Raw genomic sequence first — 10993 nt, forward strand, 5'->3', positions numbered from 1 at the left:
AAGAGCATTCTGATTGACTTTCCCATGCACCTTATCACATTTTCATGGTCAAAAGAACATTTTTACTGACACATTTCATTGCACAGCAGTGGAGAAACTCGTGTTGGTAAATTGCAATGAACTCCAAGGTTCTAAATATAAATGTCTGATATAGAATGGTTTAGAATCAGTGTCAGTCAAATTGCTGACTTAGACAGAAAACCTTGCCATGCGATCTTATTGACCAATCAGTTCGCCTGCCAATAGATACTATCAGCCAATTAGAGGAGCGATCCATATACTACCCATCTAACTGGCAGTGCCTGACTCTCCATCTTTAATAAGAGGCAAAAGTAGAGAAAAGTTCCAGAGCTTGGGATAATTCAATTTCTGTCCACATTCATCTGAGTCACGTTGAGGTATCAGTATATCAAAATGGACAGGATGCGAATGCTGTCAGTACTAAAGCGCTGAACAGGAGACAAGCCAAGCAGAGTAATGCACATAGCGTGTTCCTGACATGCACAAATAATGTTGGGAATTGAGAACTGGATCCATTAAAAAAACAACACATCAACCAAATGATATTATTGATGTTTCATTCCATTTAATGTTTCTGGAATGTTCATTCATGAGAAAGGAACACCAATTAAATAAGATCCACCCTATTCCCTACTATCTGAGCCTGCTGATTCAGCTTTAGTTCTGTGGAAATTAAATAACATAATGATCTCATCTTGGGCATGCAAACTCGTGCCTATACAGGGCTTTCCCATTGTTATGGGCTGCTTATTTTTATTCTTTTCTTTTTTTCTTTTTCGGCAGAACAATCAACTTTCAAGTGCTTGTGAACCAGAATTATTAAGTGGAATTGGAACTAGAATAGTTAAATTCCTTAAAATTCCCATCCCTACTCCCAAACCTCCAGGAATCAAACCACGGAGCATGCAATATTATAGTGGTTAACCCGAGGCCTCCCTGCATTTCCATTTCCTCTCCCAGCGAGGAGTCCCTAACCACAGCCACTTCGAGTGACCTCAACTCCAGCCTCAACTCAAATACTTCAGACAAATGTCTGATTCACCGTCCAGCAACTGCCAGTGGCTTGTCCCACTTCTTCTAAGAACAAGCTGCACAATGCCAGCTGATGTTTTCAGGCAGTGGCATCGGCTTAGTTGCAAACGGTTGCAAAAAGATGCACAAATACTCAACCAGAACCAGACGAAACGCTGCACTCTTGCTCTGTCACATTCCCACTCCTTTTCTCCCATGCGGTCATATCAGGGCAGCATTACCTCAGGAAAAGTCGAGCATTACAAAAACACACACAGTCTCTGCTGAGCTCCCCGCCTGCTAAACAAACACAGGCAGAGATCCCCAAGAGCCCATGTCCCAGACAAACTCACTCCATCTTTTTCAGTGAGGAAGGAAGAGAGAAAGAGAGTGAGAGTTTAAAGGAGGCAAGGGGAAGCCCTGTGTGAGTAATTTCCAAAATCAATTCTCCAAACTGTCCGCTGTATGTTGAAAGTAGAACTTTGGTACATAATTCCCCTGATGGGACACTATATTCTACTTAATTTCTGATTGACTAGACGAGATGTATTGGTAGTTGCTGGTAAGAGTGTAAGATCAAATTTTACATTTTTTATTATTTTAAGTAAATAGTCATATTCACACATTCATATTGCAGTCAATAATTACAATCCAATTAATCCATTCTCCAAAACCTCATGTCCTTTATAGGGTCACAGGGATGCTGAAGCCTATCCTACCATATCAGGCCAAAGACAAACACATTCAATATTCAATCTAGTGTCTCTAATTCACCTGTCCTGCACATCTTTGGATTGTGGGGATCTAGACCACACAGAAGAAACCCATGCCAGTATAAGGACAACATCTGAACTCCTTCTGGCTAAGCTGGGACATGAACCGGAGAGTTTATTGCTGCGAGGTAACAATGCAATCCTACTGATTCCCCACCCTGCCCCACATGTCTGAACCTATATATAACACTAACAATATTATCTAGGTTTTTAAATTTTATGTAGAAAATTTGAATCATGCTGATCCATACAATAGTTGGTGCCACTATATTGTGTATCGAGAGTACATCTTATGCTGAATGCACACTGTACAGTTATTCCAGTATTTTATGACTGTTGCTTGTCAGACTGTATTATATGATCCAGATGAGATCTTAGGTTAAAGCAATGGGAAGGTGTGCAACATAGCAACTTTCAGATAAATTCATTGATGTCAAGATGTATCACAAAGGTTATTAATCTTCTGTTGATGAATGTCACACTAAGGAGTGTCAATGTTTCCCTATGACAACAATAATCGCTTAAACTTAGTTACAAATAACTGTTTTTCAGGGTTTCCATTAATAAAAAAAAGGTTAATTAAATACAAAGTGTAAAATGCAAAGTGTAAAAACTAAAAAATACAGAATAATCTCAGTTATTCAGAATACAGTGAGGAAAGTATGCTAAATAAATAGCTGAGACAGTCCCAAAATGACATCTTATTGGTAAGAGGCTATTAAAAGCATGCCAAAGCAATGATGAAGACTCAGGACAAGCTGCCAGATGCAATATTTTAAACTCAGTCATGCTCAAGACCAATCTGTGCCAAGAATCTTTCCTCAAGTGTGTGTGTGGGTGCATGTGTTTAGTGGCCAGCAAACATGAAAGCAACAAATTAAAAAATAAAAAAAATCTTAACACAAACACCTGTCTCTTTGCTTGCCTAGAGGAAATTTTATTAGTATTTCTCAGAGGTTGTTCTTTCATTGCATTGGAGACATAATGGAGCTCTCAATTGTAGCTCAACTGGGGCCCGTTTCAGAAAGGAGGTTAAGTGAAAACTCTGAGTATGTTAACCCTGAAATGAAGGAAACTCTAGGTTTTCCATTTCAGAATGGGAGGTTTGTCAAACCCAAGAATGCAGGGTAAGTCAAGCCCATTTCTGAAAGAGAGGTAACTTAGAGTCAGTTACCATGGTAACTAACTCTATGAACCTAACCTAGTTGGGAGCAGGTTTTCTTCAGTAAACCCAGTGTTTCTTATGGTCTCCTCCCCCTTTTTAAAGCGTAAGCGATGTTTAGATACCTCATTCATTCATTCATGCTGCAAAAATGCTTTTCTTACTGAGTATTTTTGTCTTATTTTAAGTACAAATATCTAAAAAAAAAAAAAAAAAATTATGTTAAGATGCGATTTCTATAGATGTAAAATAATATAAGGTATTTAATTTTGTTTCCAGGGGCAAACAAGTGTATTTAAGTGCATTTTACGTAAAACATGTAAAATTGTCAGACATAGGGTAAGAAAAACATTAATGCAAACAGAAACAAGCATATTTTTTATTTCTTACCCAACTGGCAGATAATTAGCAGAATAAGGAAAATGCACTTAAATTATATAAAAGAGTGTTAAAATATGTGGAAAAAGCTACTGCACATTGAAATAGACACTGAATGATATTTAATGTTAAATGTTTGTAAAGTCATGTAGCCTACACCCATGAAACATGCTTAAAGCTTTACCTCGATTGAATTGTGTTTTTAATTCATTTTTAGATGCTGCTACATTCTTTTTTTCTTGAAAATGACTATTACTTCAATAATTTACTCTGATATTATAACAGTGATTAAGAATTAAAGTTATTTATTGACTCAGAAGTATGCTGACGTCTTTTTGTAATTGCTGTTGCCATGGTGAATTATAATTTCGGAGCTCCATTGATCATGACTTCTCATAGTCGTGGTGCACATGCTAAACTCAACCTAAAGTCAACCTACTCAGAATGGACTGAACTAACACAATTTAGCTGTTCTGAAACCAAAAACTCAGAGTTTCTCATCTCAGGGTAAGTCAACTCAGAGTTTACGTTTCAACTCGAAACGTAGTTGAGTTGGTTGAACCTACTTTTTTAAACGGGCCCCTGGTTCCTTGGTGTTAGAAACAAATCTCACAGGTTTAATAATAAAAATGTCACAGACTTAATAAAAAAAAAATGCAGAACTTGAATGCATTGCAAGTTGCTTTTAAAGTTGGGTATTTTTTTCAATGCTGAAACACTATCCTTTCCGAGCTAATATGCAAAAACAACTTTAAGAAGGCCATTGGTAGATTTATTCCCCTGAAAGAGGTAGACAGTGTGGCTCAATCAAAACATTGCTTTATTTATTTGAGTAACCTGACATGGCAACACTGCTTTAGAGCAGGGACTATGTGTTTGTCAAACCAGTAGCAGATGGAGGAAGTGCTTGATAATCTGTTGAAAATTTTTGCAATTCCGTTTGGTGACAATAATGGCACAGAAATTATACACTTATCTTAATATATATATAGAAATAGCTCATTTTTGATTTCCTTAGATTCATTTAGAAAGATTTTGAGAAGAGAAGCTTTTTTATTTTTCTAAACTCCGTTGACAGGTTCATGCAAATGAGGTGATTTTCACTGAAAAGACAGTTTTGCCTTTGGCATTAGAGAGTCTTGTGTCCGTTAGGATGACTGCTATGAAAACACAAACATCAAGCACCATTGTTCCCATGTAATACTTAATAATAAATAAGAATAATTTATTGAATTATGTAGAAGTTGTGGGTTTTTTCCTTCTATCCCGTGACGTTAAATCAGAGGTCACCAAACTCAGTCCTGGAGGGTCGGTTTCCTGCAGAGTTGAGCTCCAGCCCTAATCAAACACACCTAAACCAGCTAATCAAGCTCTTATTAGGTATACTTGAAGCTTCCAGGCAGGTGTGTTGAGGCAAGTTAGAGCTAAACTCTGCAGGACGCCGGCCCTCCAGTTTGGTGACCCCTGCATTAAAGCATAAAAAACTAGAAATAAAAGGTCAAACTTTAAAAGTATATATTAAATAAGAACATTTTAACTCCATTCCCAAATACTGCTTTAGTAAAGTTTAAGTATAACTAAATTTTAATGAACTGGTATTAATGTTTTAATTGCATTAATAGTTAATTGTAAATGAACTGGTTAAAGAAACATAAACATTTAAACATTTGTAGTGTTGAGTTTGTTCATCTGTCTGTTCATGTAAACCAGTTGTTTTTTTGTTTTTGTTTGTTAATTGGTATGTTTATTTAAATATTGTAGTGTTGATTGTTATGTTTTTTTGTGTTGATTTTGTTTTGTTGATTTTTTGTATTGTTTTGTTTTTTTTTTTTTTTTACTGGCTAGTTTTTTAGTTTTTGTCACATAAGGTACTATTTCAAAGTAGATTCCTCAGCAATGCACTATAACACATCAATTCCAGTTTCGCCACCAGACAGTCACTGTTTTGTTTGTATGTTTTTGTCTGCTCATCCATTCAGAAGCATAGATTTGTTTGAAAGACGATCTGTGTTTGTATACCCACACACACCTTTCCCTCTCTGGCCTTCAGATCACCCCTCATCTTGACTAAAACCGTGTTCTCTCCCTCCCTAAAAACCCCAGAAGCCCCTTCAACTCCTCCTCTTCTGTCTTTCTCTCGCTCATCATTCACTCCATCTGTCACTGTTGTCATTTACCTGAACGCCCCTCTTTCTGCTTTACCAAGTGTGAACTGCTGAACTCTACGTAAGTGTGTGTCTGATTACTTCAATGCCCCATTCTGTCATGATTCAACAAGCTTTCCAAAGCACAGTTTTCATCAGCCAAACACACACGACTAAACTAAGCAACTGAATGGACCAATAATCATTTTTACAAGTTTAAAAGCCAACAGTAGTTAAGAGTGATGGTATGTGTGGTATTTGCATGGTTAAAATGGTTAATCCCCAACTCTCTGTGATATGCTGGTCCTGGTTATGGTTAACTCTTTTCAATGACTATGGTGTGCTTGTTTTCACTAGTTTTGTCATTTATGTTGTTTTTGGTTTGGGTTTTTTCTTTTCTCTTGTCTTTTATTTGGTGATTAAAATATGATATGCTCAGTTAGTTAGAAAAGTAATATTACACCTCTTCAAGTTAAAAGAGTAAAACTATTTATCTAGGTGGACAATTTAGTACTGCAGGTCTTGATGGCCTAGTTCCAAAAGAGTAAAACTATTTATCTATGGCCACATTTACACTGCAGGTCTTGATGGCTAGTTCCAATTTGTTGACTTTCCAATTTTTTGCCGACCATCTTGTTTTATTTTTCCCTTGGCAAAAAAAAACCAAGGTAGACTTACTGACCCTGAAAACGTGTTACCAGGTCAGCGAAACAAAACCAGTCCAATTGCTAATCAAAGCTATCCCAATCACATTTTTTCCACAGGTTTCCACTCCGTCAAAACCGTGTTCTTAAAAGGGTTGGGAAATTGCTTTAACCCACAAACTAAAAAACAATCCATGGCAAGAGTGTAAAAGAAGCCCAGTACCATATGAAAATCACAGACTTGTCAACACTGCCGAGAAAAGCGCAGAGTTGATGTCGTACACCACCGTTGTTTTTTCAATGACATAAAACTTGCATTGATGAGGGAATATGCAATGGCAGACACAAAAGCACATATCCGATTCATATCTGATTTATTTCCACATATAACTAGGGCCTGAAACTGATCTGAGAATATTGCGTACTCTCTGAGAAGGTACTTCATTTGAATCTGAACTTACTTCATGGTATGTTTTATATAATATGAATATGGGTAGTACGAATGAAATTCCAATGTACTACATCTGCCATGTTGTTACTATTCCGTGACCTACCAGTATCAGTTTCGTCACCTCCCTGCCATTCATAAATCCTCTCCCATGGCCTCATAGGATAAGAAAGTGTCCATCAGAAGTAGTAGGTCATCCGGGTCATTTCCACTTACTGTTTTTCGAATACTATGAATTCGGACATACTACAATTCTGCATACATTGATTTTTTTAATACTATTTAGTAGGGAACATGACATTTTCTAATTAAGACACACAATTTGAGGCATCCTGTATTAAGTGTGATATACTTGAATGTTTAATGCTTGCAACACCACTAATTAAGACATTAACAATATTACAATTTTATCCAAAAAGCTACTTCTATGTATTATTGCCTCTTTTTTTTCTGGCCAAGTCTCTCTGTTTCTGTTCATGTGTGTGTACATCGTCGACCGGCCACCCTGCAGCCCCTCAGGCTTCCCCAGTCGAAAGAGAGAGATGATTATCTGTTATCTGCCATGTTTTGACAGGAGATTATGCTAAAGATTTACGATTGCTGAAAAGACAATGCTGAACACCGCATTCTCAAGTGGCAAAAGAGTGTTGAAAACAAACATACGGACCACAGGTAACTGTTCACTTTAGCAACAGAGGGACAGTATTCCCGGTGTTCACAGAAACTGCTCATCACAGCATTACCACAAACAGCTAAACAACTCTCATTTTTATCAACATGAACCATGTATTTTCACGTTCTTGATTAATATATTCAGAAGTTTTTTTTTTTTTGATTTTCATTGTTTTAATGTACAAATGTCTTAATTTCATAATAAGAAAGAGTCATTAACACATTGAAATTCTTGAAAAGAAGTTGAAGTTTGTTTTAAAATTTGTAATTATTTATTTATTCGAAGAAAACATATATTATTTTTATATAATGTTTAACGCTCTTCTTAACAATTTTATCATTTCAGTTGCAACCGCAAACAAAATCCAGCTGCATGCTAATCACCAATTTGCAGGAATTCCTGCGGAAAACTGGGCCAGACAGATGTAGTTGTTTATTTTTTGTCAACACAGACATCTCTTTATATGTGTGGTTAGACTAGTTTAGTTTTAGGTGTGTCTAAATGCATATGTGGTTTCAAGCAAATAACTGTTCAGGTATGACAGTAAGAACTGAATAGGTAATAGGTCACAGACCAGAAATGTGTGTAAGAGTAAGGGTAGGTTTGTATGTGGTTAATATAGGTAAATATGGAGTGGTTTGTTGGAGACCCACATGAATCCCATGGTGTGGTCGTATAACCACTGACACACTTCATTCAGCAGTCACCTAATGCAGAATTATGCCAAGGAGTCCCCGACCGTTTCCAATGAACACAACTATCACAACGTCTCTCAGGGCTGAAATGCCTAGTTAAGCCCTGGTTAGCAGATCTAATCAACACTATGCATTCAACTGAGCCGCTGCTGGCATTTCAAGACTAATAAAAGTGAATTCCACCCTTTAAAACAATGAACAGGAAGGAAATCTGCACCGCTGACATTCAACTGTGCAAATGACTATATGAGTTTAGCCAAATGAATAATGGCATCTGACCAGAGTTTTTTTTTTTTTTTTTTTTTTTTTTTTACATTTTTGCAAAATATTCGTGCATTGGTAATAAAAATAATAAATAATAACTGAATGGTCATTGTCATCAGCAGACATTTTTACTAAAATATCAGTTAATTTTGAGGAAAGCTTTAAGGAAATGTTTAAGGAAACTTAAAAGAAGATGAACTTTTATAAGCCTTTAGTACTTTTTTTTTTTTTTTTTTTTTTTTTTTTTTAGTACACCAAATGTTACCTTGACAAGCTGAAATAATGTATTAATTTTTTTATGGTTCTAGTTTTAGTTAACTATAATAACCCAAGTCTACATGGCTGTTAAATTGACTCCACTGCATGGCTATTTATTGGCTTCATCAGTATGATTAATGAAATGCAGACAGTACATACCTTTTTATGAATATTTAGCACATAACTCATGACCACATGATGGATGGATGGTTTGAAGACCAGTATTCTTTTCCATGTTGATATATTTCCCAAACAAAAAGCATGGATGAAACACAATAGCCACTAAAACATGACTTTTGCTAATGAGTGGCAGGTGGTTATTAATGGGAGGGATGTTCTCAGTCTAAAGAACATTTGATTGGACGAAGTTTATATATGGCCTTAGTTTGTCCAACAATGCTCCATTTTCCCAGTTTGAATTCTGGAAATATTAGATTTGAAATGTAAATTGTAGGCCTATATATAAGAATATAATATATGTGCTACAATCATATTTTGTCATCCTTCAGGACACCAGCATATTCAAAACATTTTAGATTCATGGGTTCTATCTCAGAGCAGTAGTGTCACATGACAAGTTTGTTACATCAAAAACTGGAAGTAGGCACTCATAAAAACTATATTGTCTGTCCAAAACCTTTTTTTTCCTGATAGTTAGTGGAGTTCCCCTTTAGGTTCTTGTTTACACATAACTGATGCCCACAGCAAATGAGTTTCTTCCAACACAGGCATTATTTGTATGATGAGATTCTGCTAAAATGCTATAGAATTAAAACATGTTTGAGCTTATATTAAGACAACAGGAACAAATCTCCAGGAAGTCAAACACAAAGATGTCATAATAAGAGTTACGTCAGCTGCAGGTAACCACCTTTCAGGTGCTTGCTCCCATGGGAACGACAATGTTTACAAACACAAAGTCATTTTTCTTTCTGTTAACCCGGAAAAGAGCTCGACTTCATACTATTTCAGTCAAATTGAGTGGGTTAACCAAACACTGGAAGATGTTCAAAAAGTCCCGTGTTGGGTTGCAAAGCAGCATTTTTGGATGTATTGTTGGTGTATCTGCCTACCACTTTTTTTTAATACCATTAATAGAATTTAGTACATGGCATTAATTTTAATTCAACTGAAACAGCTCCAAAACAAACTCAATAGCATGGATTTAACATTCTGATTTGCTGTCCCAAGTTATAAACTAGACTTTGCCAGTTAACAATTACAATTCAAATTACAAAATAAATAAATAAATAAATAAATAAATAAATAAATAAATAAATAAATAAAAACACATGATTAAAGATGTATGTCCCTGCTGGGGAAACAAGCTTGCTGGTTGGCTGGTCATAGCTGGTTTTAGAGGGGTTTTGACCAGTTATTTTAGCTAAAACCAGCTGAACACCAGCTTGACCAGGCTGGAAGACCTACTTCAACCTTAAACCAGCCAAGACCAGCCAACCAGCTTAGGCTGGTTTCAGCTGCACAGAATATAATCAGTTGTCATAGATTTCAATATATAAGCATTGTCAACTGTCATACACTTAAACTCACTAAACTATCAATAAACTGTAAAAAAGTGTTCAATTCATCAAAAAACTAGTTAACTAGCTTAAGTTAGCAACTGCTTACAATAGACGAGGCTGAAATCTGACAAGCAAAAATCTGACAACCAAAAAAAGAGTATTTAGGCTGTACATATAGGCTAATCGTGTTATCATTATTCCCTGCTCGCTGCATTGACTGACTCAGAAGTGTTAAACCAAAGTCACCACAAAGCTTCATCCCAGTCAGCAAATATCCTTTGGCTCAGATCTGGCCCAAATCAACAGCTAAAGTGTGGCCCAGACTGTCTAAAAAAACCCCAAAGGTGCTCTTGCTTTTTTGCAGTGTCATGATGTTTTGTCTACTGGGGATCCTGTAGTTTGCATGTTAACGTGAGGGAATCAATTCGAGCCATGTGTTGTTTAACTGACAGCTTTTGAAACTAATGGGAAAAACTTTGAAGTAAGCCTTTTTGCTTTCTTTAGGGACAGCTAATTCAGGTCACCCACATTTCGTTCTGACTGAGATACAGATCACAGTGTCAATGCACTAAAAATGCTGCAAGTATAAGAGATGTGATTTCAGTATATATAAAAAGACATATTTGTGAGCAGGACAGCTAGAGTCAGTCCAGTAAAGTGATGCGGTGATCGCCGTGTGGTGTAGTCAAAACGGAAGCTAGCAAAGTGAGATTATGAAATTATTTTTTATAAGACATAATAAGATTTGACATCTTTGATAAGATTTAACATACAAAAAATGTTGCCTTAAACATTGCACTCATAGTCTCCCAGAAGCACACATTAGCATATGCACACTTGTGTGTATAGCTTTACACCATATAGTCAGCATAAAGCTCTCTGTTAACTTCTCATTCTCTCGTTCACTCTTGCTCTCTCGCTCTCTCTCTCTGCTTTTCATGTCTGGCTCATTATGGCCATTACAGCAGTAATGAGCAGTAAAGGGCAGCAAAGGGCAGC

The 10993-nt window shown here is 36.4% G+C and overlaps 1 long non-coding RNA gene across 1 annotated transcript in view; it reads right to left on the bottom strand.

Moving 5' to 3' along the window:
* The window catches only part of LOC122140212, a 99687-nt gene extending 90687 nt beyond the window's left edge, over positions 1 to 9000 (bottom strand). The window contains exon 1 of the long non-coding RNA XR_006156904.1: positions 8631 to 9000. This is a non-coding gene — a long non-coding RNA (uncharacterized LOC122140212). The remainder of the gene's footprint in view (positions 1 to 8630) is intronic.
* Between the last annotated feature and the right edge of the window lie 1993 nt (positions 9001 to 10993).

This window comes from Cyprinus carpio, chromosome A4 (assembly GCF_018340385.1).
Source record: "Cyprinus carpio isolate SPL01 chromosome A4, ASM1834038v1, whole genome shotgun sequence".
NCBI classification, from domain to species: domain Eukaryota; kingdom Metazoa; phylum Chordata; class Actinopteri; order Cypriniformes; family Cyprinidae; genus Cyprinus; species Cyprinus carpio.